Source organism: Salmo salar, chromosome 16, assembly GCF_965601325.2.
Source record: "Salmo salar chromosome 16, fSalSal1, whole genome shotgun sequence".
Taxonomy (NCBI): Eukaryota; Metazoa; Chordata; class Actinopteri; order Salmoniformes; family Salmonidae; genus Salmo; species Salmo salar.
Window position 1 is genome coordinate 16,782,131 of NC_138306.1, and position 25,370 is coordinate 16,807,500.

At 42.8% G+C, this 25,370-nt stretch overlaps 1 protein-coding gene across 16 annotated transcripts in view; it reads right to left on the reverse strand.

Moving 5' to 3' along the window:
- The window catches only part of mical3a (microtubule associated monooxygenase, calponin and LIM domain containing 3a), a 140,392-nt gene that overhangs the window by 95,804 nt on the left and 19,218 nt on the right, over window positions 1–25,370 (reverse strand). For 2 of the 16 annotated variants that reach the window (XM_082962568.1, XM_082962567.1), the window contains exon 1: window positions 6,159–6,574. The exons of 1 other annotated variant lie outside the window; for it this stretch is intronic. The gene's annotated coding sequence lies outside the window, so the exon portion shown is untranslated. Of the gene's footprint in view, window positions 1–6,158; window positions 6,581–11,707; window positions 11,974–25,370 lie in introns of those variants that run through there. 13 more of the 16 variants (XM_082962572.1, XM_082962569.1, XM_082962570.1 and 10 more) reach the window with 10 other exon arrangements.

Here is a 25,370-nt window from a genome sequence, read left to right on the forward strand (position 1 = left end):
GAACTGTTTACGCCAAAAATTTCACAAAAACACATTTACTGGCAGAAACGTACAGATGCAAAGTCTGGTAACAGATTTACTGTAAAATCTCTCTGTTTTTTTATGCCACCACGTTTTCTAAAAACGTCACATCTGCTCCGAATGAAGATTCAAAGATGTCAGCAGAAAGAATGGGGTGTCAGCTATGACATGACAACTTGAGTTAGAAAAATATAGATTTTGATTATTGAACTACAGCAGGTGAAGTGGATTTACATCCGTTAATGGAATTACATCATGGGTCCCTTATCTGTACTATACAGAAATGCATAATTATGGATATGAATATAATTCTCTTCATGGTGATGTATCCTGTACACAAAAGGTAAACAAATGCAATATCCTTCTTTTGCATATTTGGGTAATATTCTACACACCAGCTATTATTGTAATGAGCTCTGCCCCCAAACAAGACCACATCTGGTTGGTCCAGACCAAATCTGAAACAACCGTAGATGTCTATGTTTCACAAGTTTGGAAAGCACAGTAGAGCACAGCAAAGTACAGTACAGCAGAGTAGAGTTCAGTACAGTACAAAGTACATTATCCTGTACTATACTGTCCAAACTTGTGAAACATAGACATCTATGATTGGTTCAGGTGCGGACCGACAACATTTCAACCACTTTTCAACATCCATGGACGTTCGCTGTTGGTTGGTGCTCAGTAGGTGACGATGCTTGTTAGAGTAAAATTGAAAGAGGGTAGGTGGTAGGCGTCATGGTAAGTGTCAGTAAGAACCGGGACAGGTGACATTAACTGGACGGAGAAAGGAGAGAGAGGCAGAGAAGGGGGGGGGGGGGTTGTCCAGACGGTTTTCAGTCTTGCTTTGACCACCAGACAACAGAAGGAAAGAGAAAACAGTTATGAGCTGAACATGACAGTATGCCAGTGGAAGAGAAAACAGTTATGAGCTGAACATGACAGTATGCCAGTGGAAGAGAAAACAGTTATGAGCTGAACATGACAGTATGCCAGTGGAAGAGAGAACAGCAGTACTGAACATGACAGTATGCCAGTTGAAGAGAGAACAGTAGTACTGAACATGACAGTATGCCAGTGGAAGAGAAAACAGTTATGAGCTGAACATGACAGTATGCCAGTGGAAGAGAGAACAGCAGTACTGAACATGACAGTATGCCAGTGGAAGAGAGAACAGCAGTACTGAACATGACAGTATGCCAGTTGAAGAGAGAACAGCAGTACTGAACATGACAGTATGCCAGTTGAAGAGAGAACAGTAGTACTGAACATAACAGTATGCCAGTTGAAGAGAGAACAGCAGTACTGAACATGACAGTATGCCAGTGGAAGAGAGAACAGTAGTACTGAACATAACAGTATACCAGTTGAAGAGAGAACAGTAGTACTGAACATAACAGTATGCCAGTTGAAGAGAGAACAGTAGTACTGAACATAAGTATGCCAGTTGAAGAGAGAACAGTAGTACTGAACATAAGTATGCCAGTTGAAGAGAGAACAGTAGTACTGAACATAACAGTATGCCAGTTGAAGAGAGAACAGTAGTACTGAACATAAGTATGCCAGTTGAAGAGAGAACAGTAGTACTGAACATAACAGTATACCAGTTGAAGAGAGAACAGTAGTACTGAACATAACAGTATACCAGTTGAAGAGAGAACAGTAGTACTGAACATAACAGTATACCAGTTGAAGAGAGAACAGTAGTACTGAACATAACAGTATACCAGTTGAAGAGAGAACAGTAGTACTGAACATAACAGTATACCAGTTGAAGAGAGAACAGTAGTACTGAACATAACAGTATACCAGTTGAAGAGAGAACAGTAGTACTGAACATAACAGTATACCAGTTGAAGAGAGAACAGTAGTACTGAACAGTATACCAGTTGAAGAGAGAACAGTAGTACTGAACATAACAGTATACCAGTTGAAGAGAGAACAGTAGTACTGAACATAACAGTATACCAGTTGAAGAGAGAACAGTAGTACTGAACATAACAGTATACCAGTTGAAGAGAGAACAGTAGTACTGAACATAACAGTATGCCAGTTGAAGAGAGAACAGTAGTACTGAACATAACAGTATGCCAGTTGAAGAGAGAACAGTAGTACTGAACATAACAGTATGCCAGTGGAAGAGAGAACAGTAGTACTGAACATAAGTATGCCAGTTGAAGAGAGAACAGTAGTACTGAACATAACAGTATACCAGTTGAAGAGAGAACAGTAGTACTGAACATAACAGTATGCCAGTTGAAGAGAGAACAGTAGTACTGAACATAACAGTATACCAGTTGAAGAGAGAACAGTAGTACTGAACATAACAGTATACCAGTTGAAGAGAGAACAGTAGTACTGAACATAACAGTATACCAGTTGAAGAGAGAACAGTAGTACTGAACATAACAGTATGCCAGTTGAAGAGAGAACAGTAGTACTGAACATAACAGTATACCAGTTGAAGAGAGAACAGTAGTACTGAACAGTATACCAGTTGAAGAGAGAACAGTAGTACTGAACATAACAGTATACCAGTTGAAGAGAGAACAGTAGTACTGAACATAACAGTATACCAGTTGAAGAGAGAACAGTAGTACTGAACATAACAGTATGCCAGTTGAAGAGAGAACAGTAGTACTGAACAGTATACCAGTTGAAGAGAGAACAGTAGTACTGAACATAACAGTATACCAGTTGAAGAGAGAACAGTAGTACTGAACATAACAGTATACCAGTTGAAGAGAGAACAGTAGTACTGAACATAACAGTATACCAGTTGAAGAGAGAACAGTAGTACTGAACATAACAGTATACCAGTTGAAGAGAGAACAGTAGTACTGAACATAACAGTATACCAGTTGAAGAGAGAACAGTAGTACTGAACATAACAGTATACCAGTTGAAGAGAGAACAGTAGTACTGAACAGTATACCAGTTGAAGAGAGAACAGTAGTACTGAACATAACAGTATACCAGTTGAAGAGAGAACAGTAGTACTGAACATAACAGTATACCAGTTGAAGAGAGAACAGTAGTACTGAACATAACAGTATACCAGTTGAAGAGAGAACAGTAGTACTGAACATAACAGTATACCAGTTGAAGAGAGAACAGTAGTACTGAACATAACAGTATACCAGTTGAAGAGAGAACAGTAGTACTGAACATAACAGTATACCAGTTGAAGAGAGAACAGTAGCAGGTGACCCAACTGTGGTTTGTGACTTTTATTGATTTCCCAATTTGGTAACAGAATTACAAGTTTTAATCAATTCACAAACAAACTTGATATCAGTAAATACACTAACTAATTGGTAGGTCTACCTTTACTTGTTACTTCTGTGAACTTTCATTCTCCTCCCTCATGAGAAATTACAAAATAACATCAAGATATGTGGGTTTTTGATAACGGAAATACAAGGTTTCTTAAATTTACAGAAGGCAGAATTTTATTCTTCCAGAAGCTAAATATAAAAGATGTTGTCTAAAGACCCCTTTTCCATCTGTTTGACCAGAAATCAAAGCCTTGGCTTATTCCTAAAAGGGAAAATGGTTGAAAAATGTATATATGCCTAAATTTCTCTAAAATATAGACTTATCTTTCATTTGACACGCTCCTATAAACTTCACATGTTGGTGCTCATGGGTCCTTTTACATGGAAATGCAGCCCAGCAATTGACCATTAGATTTCACGCTTTAAATCAGACAATCAACAATGCCTTTGCTGGCACAGCTTTAACCACGTTCTTGATGCTATAATGACATTTCTAATAGAACCGATGAAAAAGTTAAATATGACAACAATGACCTTCAGAAGGACATAAAGGGTTTGAAGAATGAGAATAAGTAAACTGCAGTCAATCTATAGATTAGTAAAAATAGCCTACACGAACTGGCTATAAGGTGAGATTGTGACTGACCAACTACATGTCAAGAACAACTGATAATATGTCCTGTATATTGCCCTCAATGGGAAAAGCACAATTTTCATTCAAACTTGACAATATTATTGTTCATTGGTACTGGTCTGGTACTGGATAGGACTACCTCAGTGTTCCTTGACATTATCAGTTACTACTATAACTGCCACATTAACTCCACGGTAGGCTGCTTTTACATGGTATGCCCTTTTCCATGAGTCGAAGGAGATTGTTGGCTCAACACTCTTGGGATAATGGTCGAGAGTGACCTCATTTGGAATACTGGACAGATTTGAAAATGAAAGATGGCCGCTTGCTCAATAAATTCCTGAGGTAGCCGTTACAAAACATAACATCAGCCATAACAGTTACTGGCACAGACATGGGCATCAGACATATCCTTTTAAGGCTAACCAAACACACTAGGTAGGTGGTGGGGGGTGGTTCTAGCTACCACGCTTTTCAGGGGAAATCTGACAGTCACTTCCAGCTGTTTACTTCCTCCTCTACAGGAGTTGACTTTAAACACTTCCTTTCATCTCCCTGGTGTTCCCTTCCATATCCCAGTCAGTCCCTTTCTGCTACCACATAGGTCAGAAGAGCACAGGCACACTCTCTCTCCCTGGTCATACTAACTCAGGCACACCATAGCAAAATGTTCTGTAACAGAAAACAAAAATGAGCATTTCTTATTAGACAAATCCAGGTAGTCTCATCCCTGTTCTAATCCATTTTCTTCCGTTTGGCCCCTAATGAACATGACCCCTGTGTGAAGTGGCACAGTGAGAGCTGAGAGAGAGGTGATTCTATAATCTAGCTCCAACCTGTCCAACTAGACTGCAATAGCCTCTTCCTTCAAAATCAGCTGGAGAAGCTGAGTCAGCCTGCAGACTTCCTCCTCTGACTGTATCCCGGTCTCTAGGGGAAAGGGACTGCAGATCTATAGTAGCACAGACCAGAGGGGCCTGGGTTAGCCCAGACACTTAGCAATGCATATATCACCTATTAACACTGACCCAAGACCTTTGTTCTGGCCTAGAATGACCAGAGCATACAGTACACAAATGGCCTGGCTAAATGCAACATAGTGGAATCAAGCAATAATCTAAATCAATGATGTTGGCTAAATGCAAAGGATTGCTCTGCTAAGAAGGAGTAAGAACCCATTTGTCCACAGAGGAAATGTCTGTCATGTTGAGACCTTATCACTTAGCCACAGACTGATTTCTGTGTATGTGCTGATGGTCAAATCTGGGTCAGATGCAGTCATGTACAGTACATTAAGCTAGTATTGCAAAGATCGAGTTCCCCAAAACGGCATTTGAGAGTCAAACATGGTTTGACAAGGGCACATATTAAAGAAATCCGCTGATTGATATGGTACATTTTGACCGAATTTTCTAACATTGAATGAGGCCTTTCTGTTGTCCTTGTGCAATATCTTCCCATTCATTGTGCCCTGGGGACTTCAATGATTTGCAGTCAGTTTCCCATCCCGTCTTGAATAATAACATTTTCCAGTGTTTCAGTGTAACCCTGTTGTTGACCTGCATTTCCATAATCTGCATAAATCAATTTGAGATTCCTAGCTTTGAGCAAGAAAACAAATTGCATAAGAAGCCAGCCTACATCTCTCCCTCACTATGCTGTGGTCTCAAATAGAAAACGGAGACATGCCAACAGCCTGGTCTAGGGGTTATGAGGACAGATGTCATGGTCTATGTAGTCCACTTTCTTATAGCCTATAAATAGCTTAGTCTAAACCGTCTACCAGTTACCAATATGAGAAAAAAAATGGGACTGCACTAAAAATGTGTAACCTACTGTGGTTACAGGACCAACAATTATCATAGCCAATGCAGAAAGGTCTACCTCATCTCCTGCGTAACAGTGAATGTTTCATGCGAAATTAGACAATGTAACAAGCCGGGTAAAATGTCAACCACTTGCAGTACATGAAACGTCGATATGCATACGTAATAGCCAATCACTTATACAATTTAGCTCTTTCATGCGTTACAATGTTGCAAACCAACAAAAATCGGCAACCGCTAATGTAAACAACGAGTGAAAATGATATTTTGCAGCCGAATGCACGTCGAGATAGAGGAGAAATAGTTCAGAAAAGGTGACGGATGTGAAGGAGTTGATCATTTAAACAATTTAATCACCAAAGCGTTACATTCCGAAACGTGCAGGAGTAGCCTACTTACCTAGCTACTGTTAGCAAGCTAGAATCTCACAAAATCGGCACTGTTACAAACGATCCGCGAATGCACCTCTTCGCTTTGGTCCATATGTTTATTGAATCCAGCCGTATATCCGTAAGATATCCTATTTCGATTATTCTTGCCTTTTCTATATTCCGCCTGGTATGTATGTATGTACTGTAGTTATGTTTTATGTGGGCTATACGGTAGCTTGGTTGGGCACGTTCAGCTATTCAGCGAGAAGACGCAACTTGAAAACTGACAGAGGGAGAGCGCATAACGATGTTGAGGGGGTGGCATAAACCTTCAACAATAGAAGCGCTTTTCGAAGACAACATATTTGCGCGAATATTCCAATGACTTACATTAAACCACGGTATATAAAAACTAGATCGATGTAATCAAAGGGAAAAGTTCTCATTTTGTTATACAACTCTGAGTGTCAGAGAACTGCAACGAGAAACCCCTTCAACTGTTCAAAGTGAGACAGTATGTTTTAACTCAGTTTAATCCGATTGGTTTCTTCGAACGTGACGCCAGAGTGGGATGCAGTCAATAGACCAAAACATCAGTAGAGGCAGAGAAGCCTTGTGGAATTTTTTCACCTGTCTGTTTGATCCCTGAGATGGTTCAGAGACAGCAATATGTGTATGCAGATACCTGCGATGCTGTGAAAGCCTCTAGGGATAATGAGACAATTGTATTTGATGAAAGTGTGCTTGTAGGTGCTCCAACAAATTATTATTGTCACCTAGTCTAGAGTCTATCTGATGTGGCAGGGCGAGTTTAACAAGCAGTGAAGCACAAAGAACTATAATGGTTTTGGTTATTTAACGTTAAACTGTAGATGAGAAAAGGCTGAGCGGACGCAATGCCTCTCATCAAACTAAGATTACTGTGTGAGAAAATTATAGGTTTCCCATTTGATCCCACTTGGCAAGACATCGCATGAAAAGGCCCAGAGCAGAGAGAGACATTACAGACACAAATCAACATTGTCAGTGTTATACTACTCCTGTTGTTCTTTATGAATCAAGCATCCAAGAAAATGATGGCGTCAAGGATCCTAAACTTGCCCTGCCAGAACAAACACATCAGAGATTCATTACCCTAAAGATCATCAGACCAATAGGCCTCCATGCGATCACCATAAACTCACATTGCCTCTTGTACTAATAGCACTGAAGTGTCATGACTGTTCCAAGGGAAAAGGTCAATGGCATGCCGGTGCTGGCTGGCTCTTAATAAGACACACTTCAGTATCAAAGTGACGTGTGTTGCAAATGTACAAATGTTCACAAAGGATAGGCAAGACGGGAACAGAACAACCGCTCCAAAATGTGACTTGTTGAGATAAAGCCAAGATAAACATATCAAAAATAGGCCCTTATCTGTTCTAACGTGAGTGTTCAGGGGGATTGAATGCAGCTGTGAGCCCACCAAAAACAAGAGCGTATTATGCTGGCAGGAAGAGCCCCTGTAACACACACATACAGTGCATTCGGAAAGTATTTAGACCCCTTTCCACATTTTGTTACATTACAGCCGTATTCTAAAATTTATTAAATCGTTTTTCCCCCTCATTAATCTACACGCAATAGCCCATAATTACAAATCAAAAACAGTTTTTTTGGGGGGGAAATGTATTACATTTTTTAAACTTCAGCATCACATTATGTAAGTATTCAGACCCTTTACTCAGTAATTTGTTGAAGCACCTTTGGCAGCGATTACAGCTTCGAGTCTTCGTGGGTATGATGCTATAAGCTTAGCACACCTGGATTTGGGAAGTTTCTCCCATTATTTTCTGCAGATCCTCTCAAGCTCTGTCAGGTTGGATGGTTAGCATCACTGCACAGCTATTTTCAGGTCTCTCCAGAGATGTTAAATCGGGCCCAGCTCTGGCTGGGCCACTCAAGGACATTCAGGGACTTGTCCCGAAGCCACTCCTGCATTGCCTTGGCTGTGCGCTTAGGGTCTTTGTCCTGTTGGAAGGTGAACCTTCACCCCAGTCTGAGGTCCAGAGCGCTCTGGAACAGGTTTTCATCAAATTATCTCTTTGTACTTTGCTCCGTTCCTCTTTCCCTCAATCCTGACTAGACTCCCAGTCCCTGCTGCTGAAAAACATCCCCACAGCATGCTGCCACCACCATGCTTCACCGTAGGGATGGTGCCAGGTTTCCTCCAGACGTGACGCTTGGCATTCAGGCCAAAGAGTTCAATCTTGGTTTCATCAGACCAGAAATGTTGTTTCTCATGATCTGAGTGGCTTCCAACTGGCCACCCTATCATATGGAGATGGTTGTTCTTCTGGAACAGGTTTTCATCAAATTATCTCTTTGTACTTTGCTCCGTTCCTCTTTCCCTCAAGCCTGACTAGACTCCCAGTCCCTGCTGCTGAAAAACATCCCCACAGCATGCTGCCACCACCATGCTTCACCGTAGGGATGGTGCCAGGTTTCCTCCAGACGTGACGCTTGGCATTCAGGCCAAAGAGTTCAATCTTGGTTTCATCAGACCAGAAATGTTGTTTCTCATGATCTGAGTGGCTTCCAACTGGCCACCCTATCATATGGAGATGGTTGTTCTTCTGGAACGTTCTCCCATCTCCACAGAGGACCTCTGGAGCTCTGTCAGAGTGACCATCAGGTTCTTGGTCACTTCCCTGACCAAGGACCTTCTCCCCCAATTGCTAAATTTGGCCGGGCAATCAGCTCTAGGAACAGTCTTGGTGGTTCCAAACTTCTTCCATTTAAGAATGATGGCGACCACTGTGTTCTTCGTGACTTTCAATGCTGCAGACATTTTTTGGTACCCTTCCCCAGATCTGTGCCTGAACATAATCCTGTATTGGAGCTCTACGGACAATTCCTTTGAACTCATGACTTGGTTTTTGCTCTGACATACACTGTCAACTGTGGGACCTTATATAGACAGGTGTGTGCCTTTCCAAATCATGTCTAATCAATTGAATTTACCACAGGTGGACTCAATCAAGTTGTAGAAACATCTCAAGGATGATCAATGGAAACAGGATGCACCTGAGCTCAATTTTGAGTCTCATAGCAAAGGGTCTGAATACTAATCTAAATAAGGTATTTCTGTTATTCATTTTTTATAAATTTGCAAAATTTCTCAGAACCTGTTTTCACTTTGTCATTATGGGGTATTGTGTGTAGATTGATGAGGGGAAAAAAATAATTTCATCCTTTTCAGAATAAAGCTGTAACATAACAAAATGTGGAAAAAGGGAAGGGGTCTAAATACTGTCCGAATGCACTGTATACACACTCACTTGCGCACTCACACGCACGTATATACGTATACACACACACACACACACACTATCAGCTTTCTGCACATTAGAGACCATGGCTGCTCTCTCTAGGACCCAGAAAGGCAGACACTCTCCTATCATTGGATGTTCTGGATGGCCAAGCTGACTTCCAAACACAGATAGATAAAGGTTCTCTATCTCTGCCACTAATATTGATACTGCATGAATTTCCACTTGAAATGTTGACTTGACGCGACATAGCATGTGTGTGAGAGGCTAATTTGTAATTACCTTGCCACTAACCTGGTGGCATTGATATTTGGGGCGGCAGTTAGCCTAGTGGTTAGAGCGTTGAGCTAGTAACCGAAAGGTTGCTGGATAGAATCCCTGAGCTGACAAGGTAAAAATCTGTCGTTCTGCCACCGAACAAGGCAGTTAACCCACTGTTCCCCGGAAGGCCGACATTGTAAATAAGAATTTGTCCTTAACTGACTTGCCTAGTTAAATAAAGGTAAAAAAAATATACATGTTATCTGTTATTTCATTGGACAGCGGATGTAAGAAATATGTGTTAAGCAGAAAATATGGCCTAAGCTTTACATTCTGATAACAGTAAAGTAACAGAGAGGAGAGATATGACCAGGTAACTATGCTATACTACACTAAAGGTCTGCTGTGTGTTTCAACCACCACCTAAAGTGATTAAACTGTCACCTCCCAAGTAAGCAATACAAATAGAGAAAAGGGTCAAAGAATTTGAAAGCCACTGGAAAAAGCATGAAAAAAAATGGCTCTTACAAGACCAAAATGAATCACACACACACTGCTACCTCCATGTATTTCTTATCATGCAGATGATCTGATAGAGGTTTAGGTAGGCCTACAGTACAATGGTAGACAGATGGGCTCCTGGGGCTACACAAACTCGCATACTGACTCCGAGTCAAGTAAAAACAGTAGCCAGTTTAGTAATGTTTTCATTAACGTTTAAACTTCCAACCTTTACCACACAGTGAAACAAGGTCCTGTGTAACGGTTCCATATAAAGTCAAGTAAACAGAAAACGCTGTTACCTTAGTTACCATTTACAGAGCTATGATAATTACACAAAACGAGGGAAAACCAGCTTCTATGAAAAATCCTGCTGTCAAATACATGAAATGACTATACTGCAGTTCTGTATTATGTGTAGATTGCATGTTTGCTGCGTAATAACCCAATAATAATAATATTTTATGGCGATAATGTTATGCCACATTAACTGTGCATGAAACAAGACTAAAACGGCAGCGTAGCCTAGTGGTTAGAGCATTGGACTAGTAACCGCAAGGTTGCAAGATCAAATCCCTGAGCTGACAAGGTACAAATCTGTCGTTCTGCCCCTGAACAAGGCAGTTAACCCACTGTTCCTAGGCCGTCATTGAAAATAAGAATTTGTTCTTAACTGACTTGCCTAGTTAAATAAAGGTAAAATATATATATCTTTTTTAAAACAGCTTATTCATTGGCTAGGGTTGAATAGATTTCAAATTGCTGCTCTCACATATCTTAGGTTAAAAACAGATTGTATAATGGACAAATGACCTGCACAGTCTAATGACTCATTGACACCAGTGATCCTACCTACAGATCCATGTCACACGCTAGTAGTACCTGCTCTGCTCTCCATAGTAAAGGAGAGCACATCGTCTCCAGTCTCTTGCCATCGTCACAAGGACATTCCACATATTGGGCCTCAGGTTGCCCTAGATGTATCTGCAGGGTTTTGCTAGTTAAGCAAATCACAGGGGGCCCAAGAATGTCGACTGACTCCAACTGACTTGAGAGGGAGAGACCTTGCTGGGTGAGGAGCTAATAAAAGAGAGCTACTGAGGTAGAAACGAGGAGTTGCACAGCCCACTGAGAGGATGACAGTCATTACGAAACATCCGAGAGGATCCACTCAGATCTCTGCAGGTGACATCATTCAGCTGTAACCACCCCTCTTTTTGTTTTGTTTTATGACACCTCTCTTCCGCTGAAGATCTGTCCACTACAGACACAGAACATCTGTGAGATCTCACTGACTCCTGCAGACAAAGGACTCTTACGTATGACAGACAGTTTCTCACACATTCCACACGTAACAAAGGATACATGCATGATGTCATCCCTGCAATCTTCAAAGACATCTACCGGGTAGGACATTGCTCGTAATAAACACATGTTGTTACTCATGCAGCAAATATACATTCAGCGTGCTGGGTGTGTAGGAGAGAGTGGTGACAGTACTTACAGAGGAAAGGTGCACAGCAGAGGTGTCTGGGGTTTGTTCTCTTGCTCTCCCTCCCTCTGTCTATCCTCCCTCCTCTTCTCTTCCCTTCTCACCACAGTAAGATGCTGTCTGGACCAGTGCACATTGTCATGGCAACCTGAAAGAGGGATTCTCACGTGACCTAGTCACCGAGCTCAAGGATTGGCCAGACAAGGGAAAGGGGGCCCCTCCTCTCAGCGGTGAGATCACACGCCCACTGGCTCACAAAGGGAGGGCTCCCGGGCCGCCTGTAAAGAAACACACAATGGGAAGTCTTCAGAAGGGGTGGGGTAACTGGAGCTAATGCACCAAGGCAACAGGGAAGGACTTGACTGACTGATCTGAGAGGTGTCTGTCTCGTATGTCTGCCTGCCTGTCTGTCCACTACTACTGGGCTGGGCTTTGTAATGGGGTGGGCACAAAATGTACCCCCAATGCTCCCAGCCTGGCAGGATACAGAAATAACACACGTTTAATAAGGCGTACCACTGGTCTCATACGTGGCAGCTTGACCTGCTGGCCTTACACAGGCTTTCCTACCAGGAGAGAGGCTATACACTATATATATATATATATATATATATATATATATATATATATATATATATATATATATATATACTGCTCAAAAAAATAAAGGGAACACTTAAACAACACATCCTAGATCTGAATGAAAGAAATAATCTTATTAAATACTTTTTTCTTTACATAGTTGAATGTGCTGACAACAAAATCACACAAAAATAATCAATGGAAATCCAATTTATCAACCCATGGAGGTCTGGATTTGGAGTCACACTCAAAATTAAAGTGGAAAACCACACTACAGGCTGATCCAACTTTGATGTAATGTCCTTAAAACAAGTCAAAATTAGGCTCAGTAGTGTGTGTGGCCTCCACGTGCCTGTATGACCTCCCTACAACGCCTGGGCATGCTCCTGATGAGGTGGCGGATGGTCTCCTGAGGGATCTCCTCCCAGACCTGGACTAAAGCATCCGCCAACTCCTGGACAGTCTGTGGTGCAACGTGGCGTTGGTGGATGGAGCGAGACATGATGTCCCAGATGTGCTCAATTGGATTCCGGTCTGGGGAACAGGTGGGCCAGTCCATAGCATCAATGCCTTCCTCTTGCAGGAACTGCTGACACACTCCAGCCACATGAGGTCTAGCATTGTCTTGCATTAGGAGGAACCCAGGGCCAACCGCACCAGCATATGGTCTCACAAGGGGTCTGAGGATCTCATCTCGGTACCTAATGGCAGTTAGGCTACCTCTGGCGAGCACATGGAGGGCTGTGCGGCCCCCCAAAGAAATGCCACCCCACACCATGACTGACCCACCGCCAAACCGGTCATGCTGGAGGATGTTGCAGGCAGCAGAACGTTCTCCACGGCGTCTCCAGACTCCGTCACGTCTGTCACGTGCTCAGTGTGAACCTGCTTTCATCTGTGAAGAGCACAGGGCGCCAGTGGCGAATTTGCCAATCTTGGTGTTCTCTGGCAAATGCCAAACGTCCTGCACAGTGTTGGGCTGTAAGCACAACCCCCACCTGTGGACGTCGGGCCCTCATACCACCCTCATGGAGTCTGTTTCTGACCGTTTGAGCAGACACATGCACATTTGTGGCCTGCTGGAGGTCATTTTGCAGGGCTCTGGCAGTGCTTCTCCTGCTCCTCCTTGCGCAAAGGCGGAGGTAGCGGTCCTGCTGCTGGGTTGTTGCCCTCCTACGGCGTCCTCCACGTCTCCTGATGTACTGGCCTGTCTCCTGGTAGCGCCTCCATGCTCTGGACACTACGCTGACAGACACAGCAAACCTTCTTGCCACAGCTCGCATTGATGTGCCATCCTGGATGAGCTGCACTACCTGAGCCACTTGTGTGGGTTGTAGACTCCGTCTCATGCTACCACTAGAGTGAAAGCACCGCCAGCATTCAAAAGTGACCAAAACATCAGCCAGGAAGCATAGGAACTGAGAAGTGGTCTGTGGTCCCCACCTGCAGAACCACTCCTTTATTGGGGGTGTCTTGCTAATTGCCTATAATTTCCACCTGTTGTCTATTCCATTTGCACAACAGCATGTGAAATTTATTGTCAATCAGTGTTGCTTCCTAAGTGGACAGTTTGATTTCACAGAAGTGTGATTGACTTGGAGTTACATTGTGTTGTTTAAGTGTTCCCTTTATTTTTTTGAGCAGTGTATATATATATAATGCCAGAGAAACCAGATAGATGCACTGCTGTTGTTCAGTCAAATCTACCGTATGTGTAATATTCTACTCTGTGTGCAAATGCAAACACTTGAACAATGCACATTAGATACCTGTGAATGGTAAACAATAGATCACATGCTCAGGCAGATGAACACATACACACCCTGACAATGTATAATATACTATCAATTTGACAGAGGCATTGAACAAAATCCAATGTCAGATTATATCCCCCATTACAGAACTCATTGTGTCTATACACTCAGTAGCACAGACCAAGGTTCCTGTTTGAAGTAAGGTAAAATAGTATTGATTGTCCTTTGCTGATAACTCATATCTAACAATAAGTAGTGCATTATGCATAATGGTGAGTTTCCTGAATGAGCAGATTACTGCACACTTACTTTCATCAATAGAATACATTTGCCAGAGCCTCAGTTGAAAAGAGTGAAACAAGCAAGAAGTCCAATGGACCGGCATAGGACAGGCTGCTGAACAACATAAGTGCCATAATTACATAATGATAAGAACCTGCTTTAGATTTGCTGACGTTTTACAGGCAACAAAATTGGAGTTGAGGCTTGTGGGGCTTGGACCAAGTGCAGCTAGCAATTGGAGTGCAGTTAGCTGGTGGCTGGGAAGCTGGGAAAGAACATTCATTCCACTGTTCATGGCGGCAACAAAAGATTTTGAAAAGCGGGTCGGGAGTATTTTTTGCTCCATTTTGGGAAAGAGGGTGTCTTTCTATTTCACTGTCCCTCCAAATGATGACATATGTGAACTGGGATCATGGTCCAGGGTACACCCTGATTCACCCAGACCACAGACACTGATGCAAAGACAATGGTCTGTGATTGGTCCAGTCTGCCAAACCTGGGAGGAGATGTGAAAGTGTTTCTGGGACATACCGGTGAGGTCATTGTGTAGTCTTTGCCACGAACACACTCGTTTTCAGAGTGTCGTCATTCTTCGTGAAAGGCACATTCAACACAGAGTCGCTTCCTATCCATTGAATACTGTAATGGACTTCAATGACATTCCTTTCTGAAGCTTAAGTTTGACAATCACAACAACAAATAAAACCGTTTTCCCAAGAGATCAGGACCACTCCACACAGACATACACAAAACGATCATGCACTACTGCTCGAATAAGGTTCAGCTAAACTTCCCAGGGTTTTCGGTGAACAATTCATTAACTGTCTTGTTATCTCTGATCTGTGTTTGCCAGAGTGAACATATAGTCTCGTGATTGGCCGGCTCTGGCTGGGGTCTTGTTGGGACAGCGGCTGTCACAGCCAATCAGAGAGATTGCTCAAACGCAGCACTCCAGAGTTATGTATTTTCACTTCTAATGCCATACTGTAGCTGGGCAGACAGACTGGTGGAGTGTTAGGCCTACTAATAAAACATGACCAAAGCCATCCATTTCTCCAAGGAAACAGACGAGTAATATGAAAGTGTAATTCAATATAACATTAATGAAGCATTACTACAGTATATTCTATAATGTTACGTTTTTAAAAATCATTCGTCACACAAAATTCTTGTTTTACATTTAGATTGAGTGCCTTTGTGTTAGCTTCTTTGATGGTTTGTTGTCATATAAAATGGAAACCTGAGAACTGTACGTGGCTTAGTGGAGTAGACTGTAGAGACTATCCCACATGAGACGATTACCTCAACAGTCGAAGCCCTTAGCCCTTCGTAAGGAGTGGTCCATCCTGTTGGTCACACGCACACACGCACGCATGCACACACGCACACACACACACACACACAAATCAGTCGCAGCCAAATGCATGAAAATCCATTCATTTTCCACTTATGTTGACTTTTCCAAAGAGACAGAGAAAAGCTTTGATCATCAACATAAAAGAGGGTGTAGAACAAAAGACAGTACAGTACAGATGGTTTCCTTCCTTCCTAAAGTCAGAGAGTATCGCCTGTACTGTAACTTTTATGGTTTAAAATGAACTCAATATCAAGTCTATGAATAAAGTGTAACACAATGACTCTCGATATCAAAAGCCAATTTGCTACATTTTAAGTATAGATTGTATGTCTACTGTGGCGGGTTACAGTCCATTAATGTTAGTGTTTTCCAAGTTTATTGGTGTTGGTGTCTATATTTGAAGCATATCATGTTATGAGTGCCAGGCATTTGGTAGTAGCTTGCGATCTTGTTTCTGTAACAGAAAGCCTAGTATCCTTGTTATATACTGTATGTGGATAAATCCAACCTCGATATGCCCAGCGTATGCCAGGATTGCCTCCTTAGAACTATTGCTTTACATATTGGAAGAGAGTTGGGGATTGACGGGCTCTATAGCATGTGTGAGTGGGTGCTGGTGGACTCACATTCCATTCAGGCTCTCAAGAAAAAAGGTCAGTGTGTGTACCACACACTGCCTTTAGCCCTGAGTGGACACACACACACACACACACACACACACACACACACACACACACACACACACACTACCACTTAATCATAATTTCAGTGGGTCAGAAGTTTACATACACTGAGTTGACTGTTCCTTTAAACAGCTTGGAAAATTGGCTTTACAAGCTTCTGATAGGCTGATTGACATCATTTGAGTCAATTGGAGGTGTACCTGTGGATGTATTTCAAGGCCTACCTTCAAACTCAGTGCCTCTTTGCTTGACATCATGGGGAAATCAAAAGAAATCAGCCAAGACCTCAGAAAAAAAATGGTAACCTCCACAAGTCTGGTTCATCCTTGGGAGCAATTTCCAAACGCCTGAAGGTACCACGTTCATCTGTACAAACAATAGTACGCAGGTATAAACACCATGGGACCACGCAGCCGTCATACCGCTCAGGAAGGAGTCGCGTTCTGTCTCCTAGAGATGAACGTACTTTGATGCGAAAAGTGCAAATCAATCCCAAACCAACAGCAAAGGACCTTGTGAAGATGCTGGAGGAAACAGGTACAAAAGTATCTATATCCACAGTAAAACGAGGCCTATATCAACATAACTTCAGCAAGGAAGAAGCCACTGCTCCAAAAGCGCCATAAAAAAGCCAGACTACGCTTTGCAACTGGACATGGGGACAAAAATCGTACTTCTTGGAGAAATGTCCTCTGGTCTGATGAAACAAAAATAGAACTGTTTGGCCAAAATGACCATCGTTATGTTTGGAGGAAAAAGGGGGAGGCTTGCAAGCCGAAGAACACCATCAAAACCGTGAAGCACGGGGGTGGCAGCTTCATGGGTCTTCCAAATGGACAATGACCCCAAGCATACTTCCAAAGTTGTGGCAAAATGGCTTAAGGACAACAAAGTCAAGGTATTGGAGTGGCCAGCACAAAGCCCTGACCTCAATCCTATAGAGAATTTGTGGGCAGAACTGAAAAAGCGTGTGCAAGCAAGGAGGCCTACAAATCTGACTCAGTTACACCAGCTCTGTCAGGAGGAATGGGCCAAAATTCACCCAATTTATTGTGGGAAGCTTGTGGAAGGCTACCTGAAACGTTTGACCCAAGTTAAACAATTTAAAGGCAATGCTACCAAATACTAATTCAGTGTATGTAAACTTCTGACCCACTGGGAATGTGATGAAAGAAATAAAAGCTGAAATAAATCATTCTCTCTACTATTATTCTGACATTTCACATTCTTAAAATAAAGTGGGGATCCTAACTGACCTAAGACAGAATTTTTACTAGGATTAAATGTCAGGAATTGTGAAAGATGCTAAAGCCAGCTCTCTGACAGATCTGGAATGCTATGACACCCTGTGTTGCCCCCAACAACAGGCCTCCAGAGTGTTGTATGCTGCAGGAGATTTGCAGGCCACATCGGGACTATTGAGAGCCACACCCTGGATGTCTGAGCCTCTTACTGGCTGTGCTTCCCACCTGTCATGGCTGATTTACACGGCAGGGCCCCTCCCATCTGGGTGACCAGACTGGAGGCTCATAAAGGGCGGGTATGCTGATGAGAGCAGTGACACTAATGGGCATGCTCATCAATGGGCCAGTCATTAGGAGCTCTGACACGGGCCACTGAGCATGGAGAGCACACTGCTGCTGGGAATGCAGAGAGAGAGGAGCACAAGAGCACTGCTGCAGAGTCCCCATGTGTTACTTATTTTTGTATTTATTTTACCTTTATTTAACTAGGCAAGTCAGTTAAGGATAACAATAAGAATTCTTATTTTCAATGACAGCCTAGGAACAGTGGGTTAACTGCCTGTTCAGAGGCAGAACGACAGATTTGTACCTTGTTAGCTCAGGGATTTGAGCTTGCAACCTTTCGGTTACTGGTCCAACACTCTAACCACTAGGCTACCCTGCCACCCCGTTTTATTGTGAGCCCCGTTTTATCGGCTAAACAAGCCTTCCTTTACACACTGAAAAACGAATAAATAAAAGAGCAGAGTTAGATTAAATTGCCATTGCCAAACAGTCTGAATCAGAGACAAGGGTTTGGGGTCATTCTGTCCGTGACCTCTTTATACTCATTAGTCTAAGAGGGAGCCATAGAACGAGATAAAGGGATTAGTACATGATGCAAGGTGACCCTCCCCTCCTGCAACCTGCCATTTTTCCTCCGTTCTCCAATGTATTGTCGGCTGACCGGTTTGATGTGACTGGGTTGGTTCTTTGGTATGGCCCATAGACATATTATCACTACTGGGTGCATATGGGCGGGAAATGTCGTTAAAGCTTAACAAACACTCAAATGACATGAGGAGCTCTTCTTACAGACTTGTGTTTGAGTACTGCTGATAAGAACGATAGAATTCCTGGTAGACAACAACTAAACCATAGCGGATCATCTATTCAAACTAAAACCAACTGCACCAGTTCTTATGTCATTTAAGTCATTCATCAGATATATGTACACCGGGAGTTCAGAATTATGACATAATAGGTGCACTTTAGTTTTGTCTCAACATGAATCTGGGCCGGCCTGTAATGTGAACATTTCATTTCATCCTTAATCATAGAGTTTTATCCTTAAACAACATAAACGCATAAACACACACAAAACATACACACGCCAATTGTACATTATGTACAGATGTAGGATCTTAATTTGATCACTCTTGTGATGCTGCTATCCAGACTAAACCTGAGACAGCACTCCATAGTCAACTCCAGTCTGTCTGAGGAGCCTAGACCCAGCAGGCTATCCTCCAGAGAGAGACAGAGAGAGAGAGATAGAAAGAAAGAGACATATTCAGTCCAAGTCAGTCAGTGGCTTTCTGTGGTCAGTGTCAGAGCTATATTTATTTAAGTAGAGCTCAGACAAGGGCTGTAACAGGGCAGGGCTGAGACAGCAGTAGTGGTCTGGCAGCGGCCTCACTGACTGGACACAGTCCTCACACGACCTGTTCTTTATTGGGTCTCTGGGTTCAGTATAGATAGGCCCTAGCCAAGACATGGAGAAGTCAGAGAGGTCAAAGGTCGTGGTCAGTGGTCCAGACGTGGGTGACCCAAAGAAACCTCTCCATTTTGGACTTACAGTACATAACTTAATATAGGTACTGTACAGAATAAGTGAGGGTGTCGAGGAGTTCATGGTAACTGATGCCTTCTACAGTTATACCTCCAGATACAGTAGACCCTATTCAACACGTGGAGGGGACAAAGCTTCATTAGGCACCAAACAAGTTTCTGAACTTGTCCAATGAGAAACAATTGCTTTCGCTTTCCGTTACAAAATGTTGTGCTACGGTGTACCCTAATGAGTACGACCCTCTTGTTCCCACCAGTCCTACGGTCAAGCACAGAGAGAGACTCAGGGAACATGCTGTTCCCAGCATACAGGACCCATTACAGGGTATTGATCAAGATGCATTAGTCTTTAACTCAACCAGCAGCAGAAACAAAGACAGGCAGCGGGACACTAATTGAATTAGGAGCAGCTGTTCGGTTCCCATCGGTATTCCTCCTCCACTCATGTCATGTTGAGGACAGGGCAGTGGCAGAGCAAGGCTGGGACAGGACAGGAGAGTGCTCTTAGTAGGATTTACAGAAGCTCTCGCCGTCTCGCTCTACAAACAAGCAGTAGATGGAATACTAATCTCCATGATTTCATCTGGAGTACAGGGGTCCATGTTCTTATTATCCAATACAACTACAGTTATACAATGTAGTTAAGAGGATCTTACTCAATATGAATCATTTTAAATAAATCGCCGGATACAATTGAAGTAGGCATTTATTTTGAGAAACTGTATATTCTGTCATGTGTGCGTTCTTGTGTGTAGAGGTGGTTTTGCGGGCATTTGTGTATGTGTGCAATGCATTGTTGGTATGTATACTGTATGTGTACTGTATGTACACTGTATGTGTGTTTATACATGTGTATTTGTTTGTGTGTTCTAATTGTATTACGCCAAAGCTTTATGTCTTTGTGCCTCTCTCAGCCGGCCAATCACAGGCTGACCGTCTGCTGTGGCTCAAAGCTCTACCCCACGCCTGGCAAACACGGCTTTAACACAAGATCAGTCACCATGGCAACTAGATCTTCCCGCCGTGGCCTGCGTGAGGATTCAGAGCCTTGTTGGCTGAAACACTGTCGGTGACGTCACTCCACTGGGAACACAGTGAAACATGGCGGGAGACTGCACACACACACACACACACACAATGTACAGACAGACAGACAGACAGACAGACAGACAGACAGACAGACAGACAGACAGACAGACAGACAGACAGACAGACAGACAGACAGACAGACAGACGCACACAAACTGTGCCTGCCTCCTTCAACTGCTTTTCCTAGTATAGCTCACATTGTCCACACACATCTATGTGTGTTCATTTGCAGATGGTGGGGGTACAGCGACAGAGACAGACAGGGGTAGGATAATAGGCTTACGCCCTGTCCAATCCAACCTAATGACTTTGAAGCTATGCTGAGTCACTGGCTCATACCATTCTTCTAAGAGATGCATGCATCTCTAAATGAATTAAAGTTGAACCACATCAGGAAATACAGTATGTCAATGGTAATATCAACTCAAGACAATACTTTGATGAGGATGAAGGTTACTTGGAATTCCACACAGAGCCAACCTGAGTCCATACTCATAAAGCAATTTGAGTAGGAGTGCTGATCTGGGATTAGTTTAGCCATTTAGATCATAAAAATAAGAGTAGATGGAAAGAAGAGGACCTGATCCTAGATCAGCTATTCTGAGACACTTGATCCATGATGTCATAGGTTACATGGTGTGGTGAGTTGATGGTTCACTTCACTTCCATATAGGCGATGGATACACCATCTGCAGCTAGAACCTTCCCCACGCCTTAGTGAACATCGCTGTCTGATCTGCCAGAAGGAGAACGTGCCTACCGAATCATTCTAAGTGAACAGTGATCCACTTTACAAGTTCCTTAAATGATAATGGACTTAATCTAGCTGGAGATGTCATGAGGTTGATGACATAACGTAAACACTTTGAACTTACACCTCATGCCGTACAGATTTGAGCCTGTTGCTACAGCAGGAAATCCTGCAGTAACAGGAAATGTGAATTATTATGTGGATTATAATTAATGGACATTTGTGTTGGGGTTGATTCATTGTTTGTTAGGGCAAATCATGTCTGAAATTTCAAAGTGGAAATTACAAACTTTGGAAGCCTCAACACACTACAAGTTTGCATTTTCTGCTGTGCAGGAAAATTCTCAACAACAAAAGAGTGGTCAAATTAAGATCCTACATCTGTAACGAATGCACAATCGGTGTGTGTATGTTGTGTGTGTGTTTATGCTCATGGATAAAACTCATTGATTCATCTGTGATGCATGTTTTAGTGGACTCTCAGGCGATATCAGTGATGCGGTGTAGCCTGCCAACCCAACCTTGCATGTGATGACACAATGGAGAGTAGTCTGCTCTCACACAAACTACCCACCCTCCCTAGTGGGGCTTTTTTCTCTGCATCCTTGACCAGAATTTTAATTGCATTCTTGACCACTGCCAACTTGTCCCCTCTCTCCTCCATCTTCTATCTCTCTCTCTTTCCCTTTTTCTCCACCACCCTCTCTCTCTCTCTCTCTCCCTATTCCTCTCTCACTCACTCTGTTGCCTGGAAAGTGACTGGAAGAGAGAGAGCGATGGTCTTATGTAAGCATCGTCAGCCATTCTCTGCCAGCCTGTGCTAACATAAGTAACAGGCAGCACTGAGGCAAAGCCCTGGACAGGCCTTTCACTAAAACTCTACAAAGACAATTCAGACCTCTGTGGTTACCGGTTACACAATGACTTTAATGCACATCACAGAAAGTAGCCTGGACCAATTCCAAATCAAGACATTGGCCTGAAGGTCGGGGAGGACACTTTGATGTAGTGTCCTTTGTAATAAGACACATTCAAATAGGAATACCTTTCTTTGTATAATCAAATTTGTATAATCAGTTGTTTAAATTTGACATTTGCTTGAACTTCACTGTCATCTCAGCAGACATCTTTTATCATGGATATTCACACATTATATTTCATTTTATATTAGACTCAGACTAAACACAGGTCTGTTTACTTTGTCACTACGAAACAGACTGAGGTCATGGTTTCACTGAGCAGTGTTTGAAACAGACCCATGGCAGCCATGACTCTCAAATTCAACAACCCGGATCCAAGTTCAGCCCAAGGACAGTAATCAAAGACCTCTCAAACACACACACACACACACACACACACACACACACACACACTGCTGAAACCCAAGCTATGTCATAAAGGTTTCACCCTGTTTCTCACTAATAATCCAGTGAATCATAACCAAGTGCTCTACAGATGAAAGTACAGCCTTCCTGTAACTGTACGTACTTCCACAAACAAGTAGTGTACCACATTAGAGACAGACAGTCAGACAACAATGCCTGGGCTGGTATCTGTCCCTCGTCCCCAGGGCAAGGGCCTTCTCTTGGGGCTTCTCTCACCGCTCTGCCTGGACTGACTGTCTACTGGAGCTCCCTGACCAGGCTCCAGGCCTCTGTTTGACGGCTGAGCACCTGTCAATGTGGCGTGGATGCCACAAGACATGTCTGTCTGGAGGGTCACTGGGACTCTGGGCAAATGTATATTCTAGGGAATAGGGTGCCATTTCAGACACACCCTGGGACAGTACTGTACGTTCTGGGTTAGAGGAGAGTGGGAAATCTTGAGCCATTTTTTACGTTCAGCATCACTACGTCAAGGGAAATATAGCATTTTTTACGTACAGCATCACTACGTCAAGGGAAATATAGCATTTTTTACGTTCAGCATCACTACGTCAAGGGAAATATAGCATTTTTTTTGTTCAGCATCACTACGTCAAGGGAAATATAGCATTTTTACGTACAGCATCACTACGTCAAGGGAAATATATCATTTTTTTTGTTCAGCATCACTACGTCAAGGGAAATATAGCATTTTTTACGTACAGCATCACTACGTCAAGGGAAATATAGCATTTTTTACGTTCAGCATCACTACGTCAAGGGAAATATAGCATTTTTTTTGTTCAGCATCACTACGTCAAGGGAAATATAGCATTTTTTACGTACAGCATCACTACGTCAAGGGAAATATAGAATTTTTTCTAACAAAGACATATATTTCAGGATGTTGTGTATCCCAGGAAATAACATAAACATAGCTTTGTCCCTAAAAAAGTATCTCTTGGCACAACTTACCCCGGGTATGGTGTAAATTGAGCATAGGGACAGGGTAAGTTGAGCCACCTTGGGGTAAGTGGGTGATGGCTTCCTGTGACAGTGGGTGATGATGCTGGTAGGTCAAAGTTTAATTCATGGAATGGGCGTGTGGTATATTGTAAATCTTAAATGTATGCTTACATTCAGATACAGATCTCTCTGTTCAATATCACCTACCCTTCCATTTCTTGACTAGTTGTCTGGGAAAGCGATGTTTTTTCGATGTGCAAAGTCGTAGTCAAGTTCTCTGCATTGGAAGGCTACTGAGAACATGAAACTGGTCCGTGAGATTCTTGATATGTTTAGCAAGATCCGACTCCATGTCATCAGATAAGACCTTGTTCGTCTGCAACTCTATCATAGCCTTTCTTTCAAACGGGTACATGTTGGTTTTATTTTTGGTCAATGTACCTCCAGTGTCATTCAGTCTATTTGTTCGTCCCTTGCTGCTGCTCAACGGGCTTCTGTCCTTTTCTCACTTCCTCGGCTGCTCTCTCAAGAATCTCAAGGTGGGCTAGACCCCTGCTTGTTTTATGTTTCTATACACGGGGCATGAAGATGTCTGCTCTATAACAATACAAATGCATCTTGAGTTCATATGCATGACACATTGCAAAAATACCATGCATATTATGCATAAAACAGACTAAATGTAATTGTAATTTGTATGGGGTAGGGTGGCCATTGGCTCAACTTACCCCATGGCCATTGACTCAACTTACCCCAAGGCAAACATTTTGACTATATTAGCCCACACAGCTACAAGGATGCACTTTCATGCTAGGATTAGGACCTCATACTGTAGCTTATAGAAACTCTAACTGATGTATAAAACAATCTTAAAAACCGATCTACTAACTTGCTTACCATTTTTTCCATGTGGTTTCTTCTTTCTCAGACTCTACGAAATGATGACCTCTTCCTTAATAGTTGGTCACATGATTCATTGGTTTCCCTAGAAACACGGGGTGGCTCAACTAACCCTTTCGGTTCAACTTACCCCCTTCTCCCCTACTGGAGGAGAGAGGTCTTTTACAGAGAAGTCTCAATGCTTCGAGTGTCCTATGACTTTGTGTGTAGAGTGGGAGGACAGCTGGGTAGGATGGTAAACAGACAGGGTAATGCTGAAGCCAATACAAATGTTGACAGGTTGACTTTAATGAGGTTAGAATAGACTGACTACAATAGAGCTGTCACTGTGTCTCATAAACAGGTTTTAAGACATGATCTATGACTGCTGTTCTATACCCTAACAGATCAGTCTTTACTGGAACAGACTTACTCAATGATTGGTTGGTATGTGATAAAGAAATTGATGTGGCAGGAATCTCTATCATTTGACAGTTTAGCATGACTTAGCCTGGTTCCAGGTCTGTTTGTGCTGTCTTGCAAATTTGGTGTGAAAATGACCGTAGGATTTCGTGCACAACAGATCTGGGACCAGGCTAACCATGAATACCTATGCATTATGAACTGGAGTGAGGACAGTGTTGAGTAACGTGTGCCCATGACTGAAGAAAACAGCTAGGATCAGGTATGAATTCCCACAGTCATCCCCTATCCATCCTCCACTACCACAATCCTGCTACTCACAATCTCTGCCCTCCCTCCAGTGCTGATGGAGTACTGCAAACGCACACAACCAACGAGCGGCTGCAGCTGTTCAAATATTGTGACGTGAGCTCGGCACAAAGGGAGCTTTTCAGTGGGACTGGGAGACAAAGGCTGAGAGGACAGGCTGCT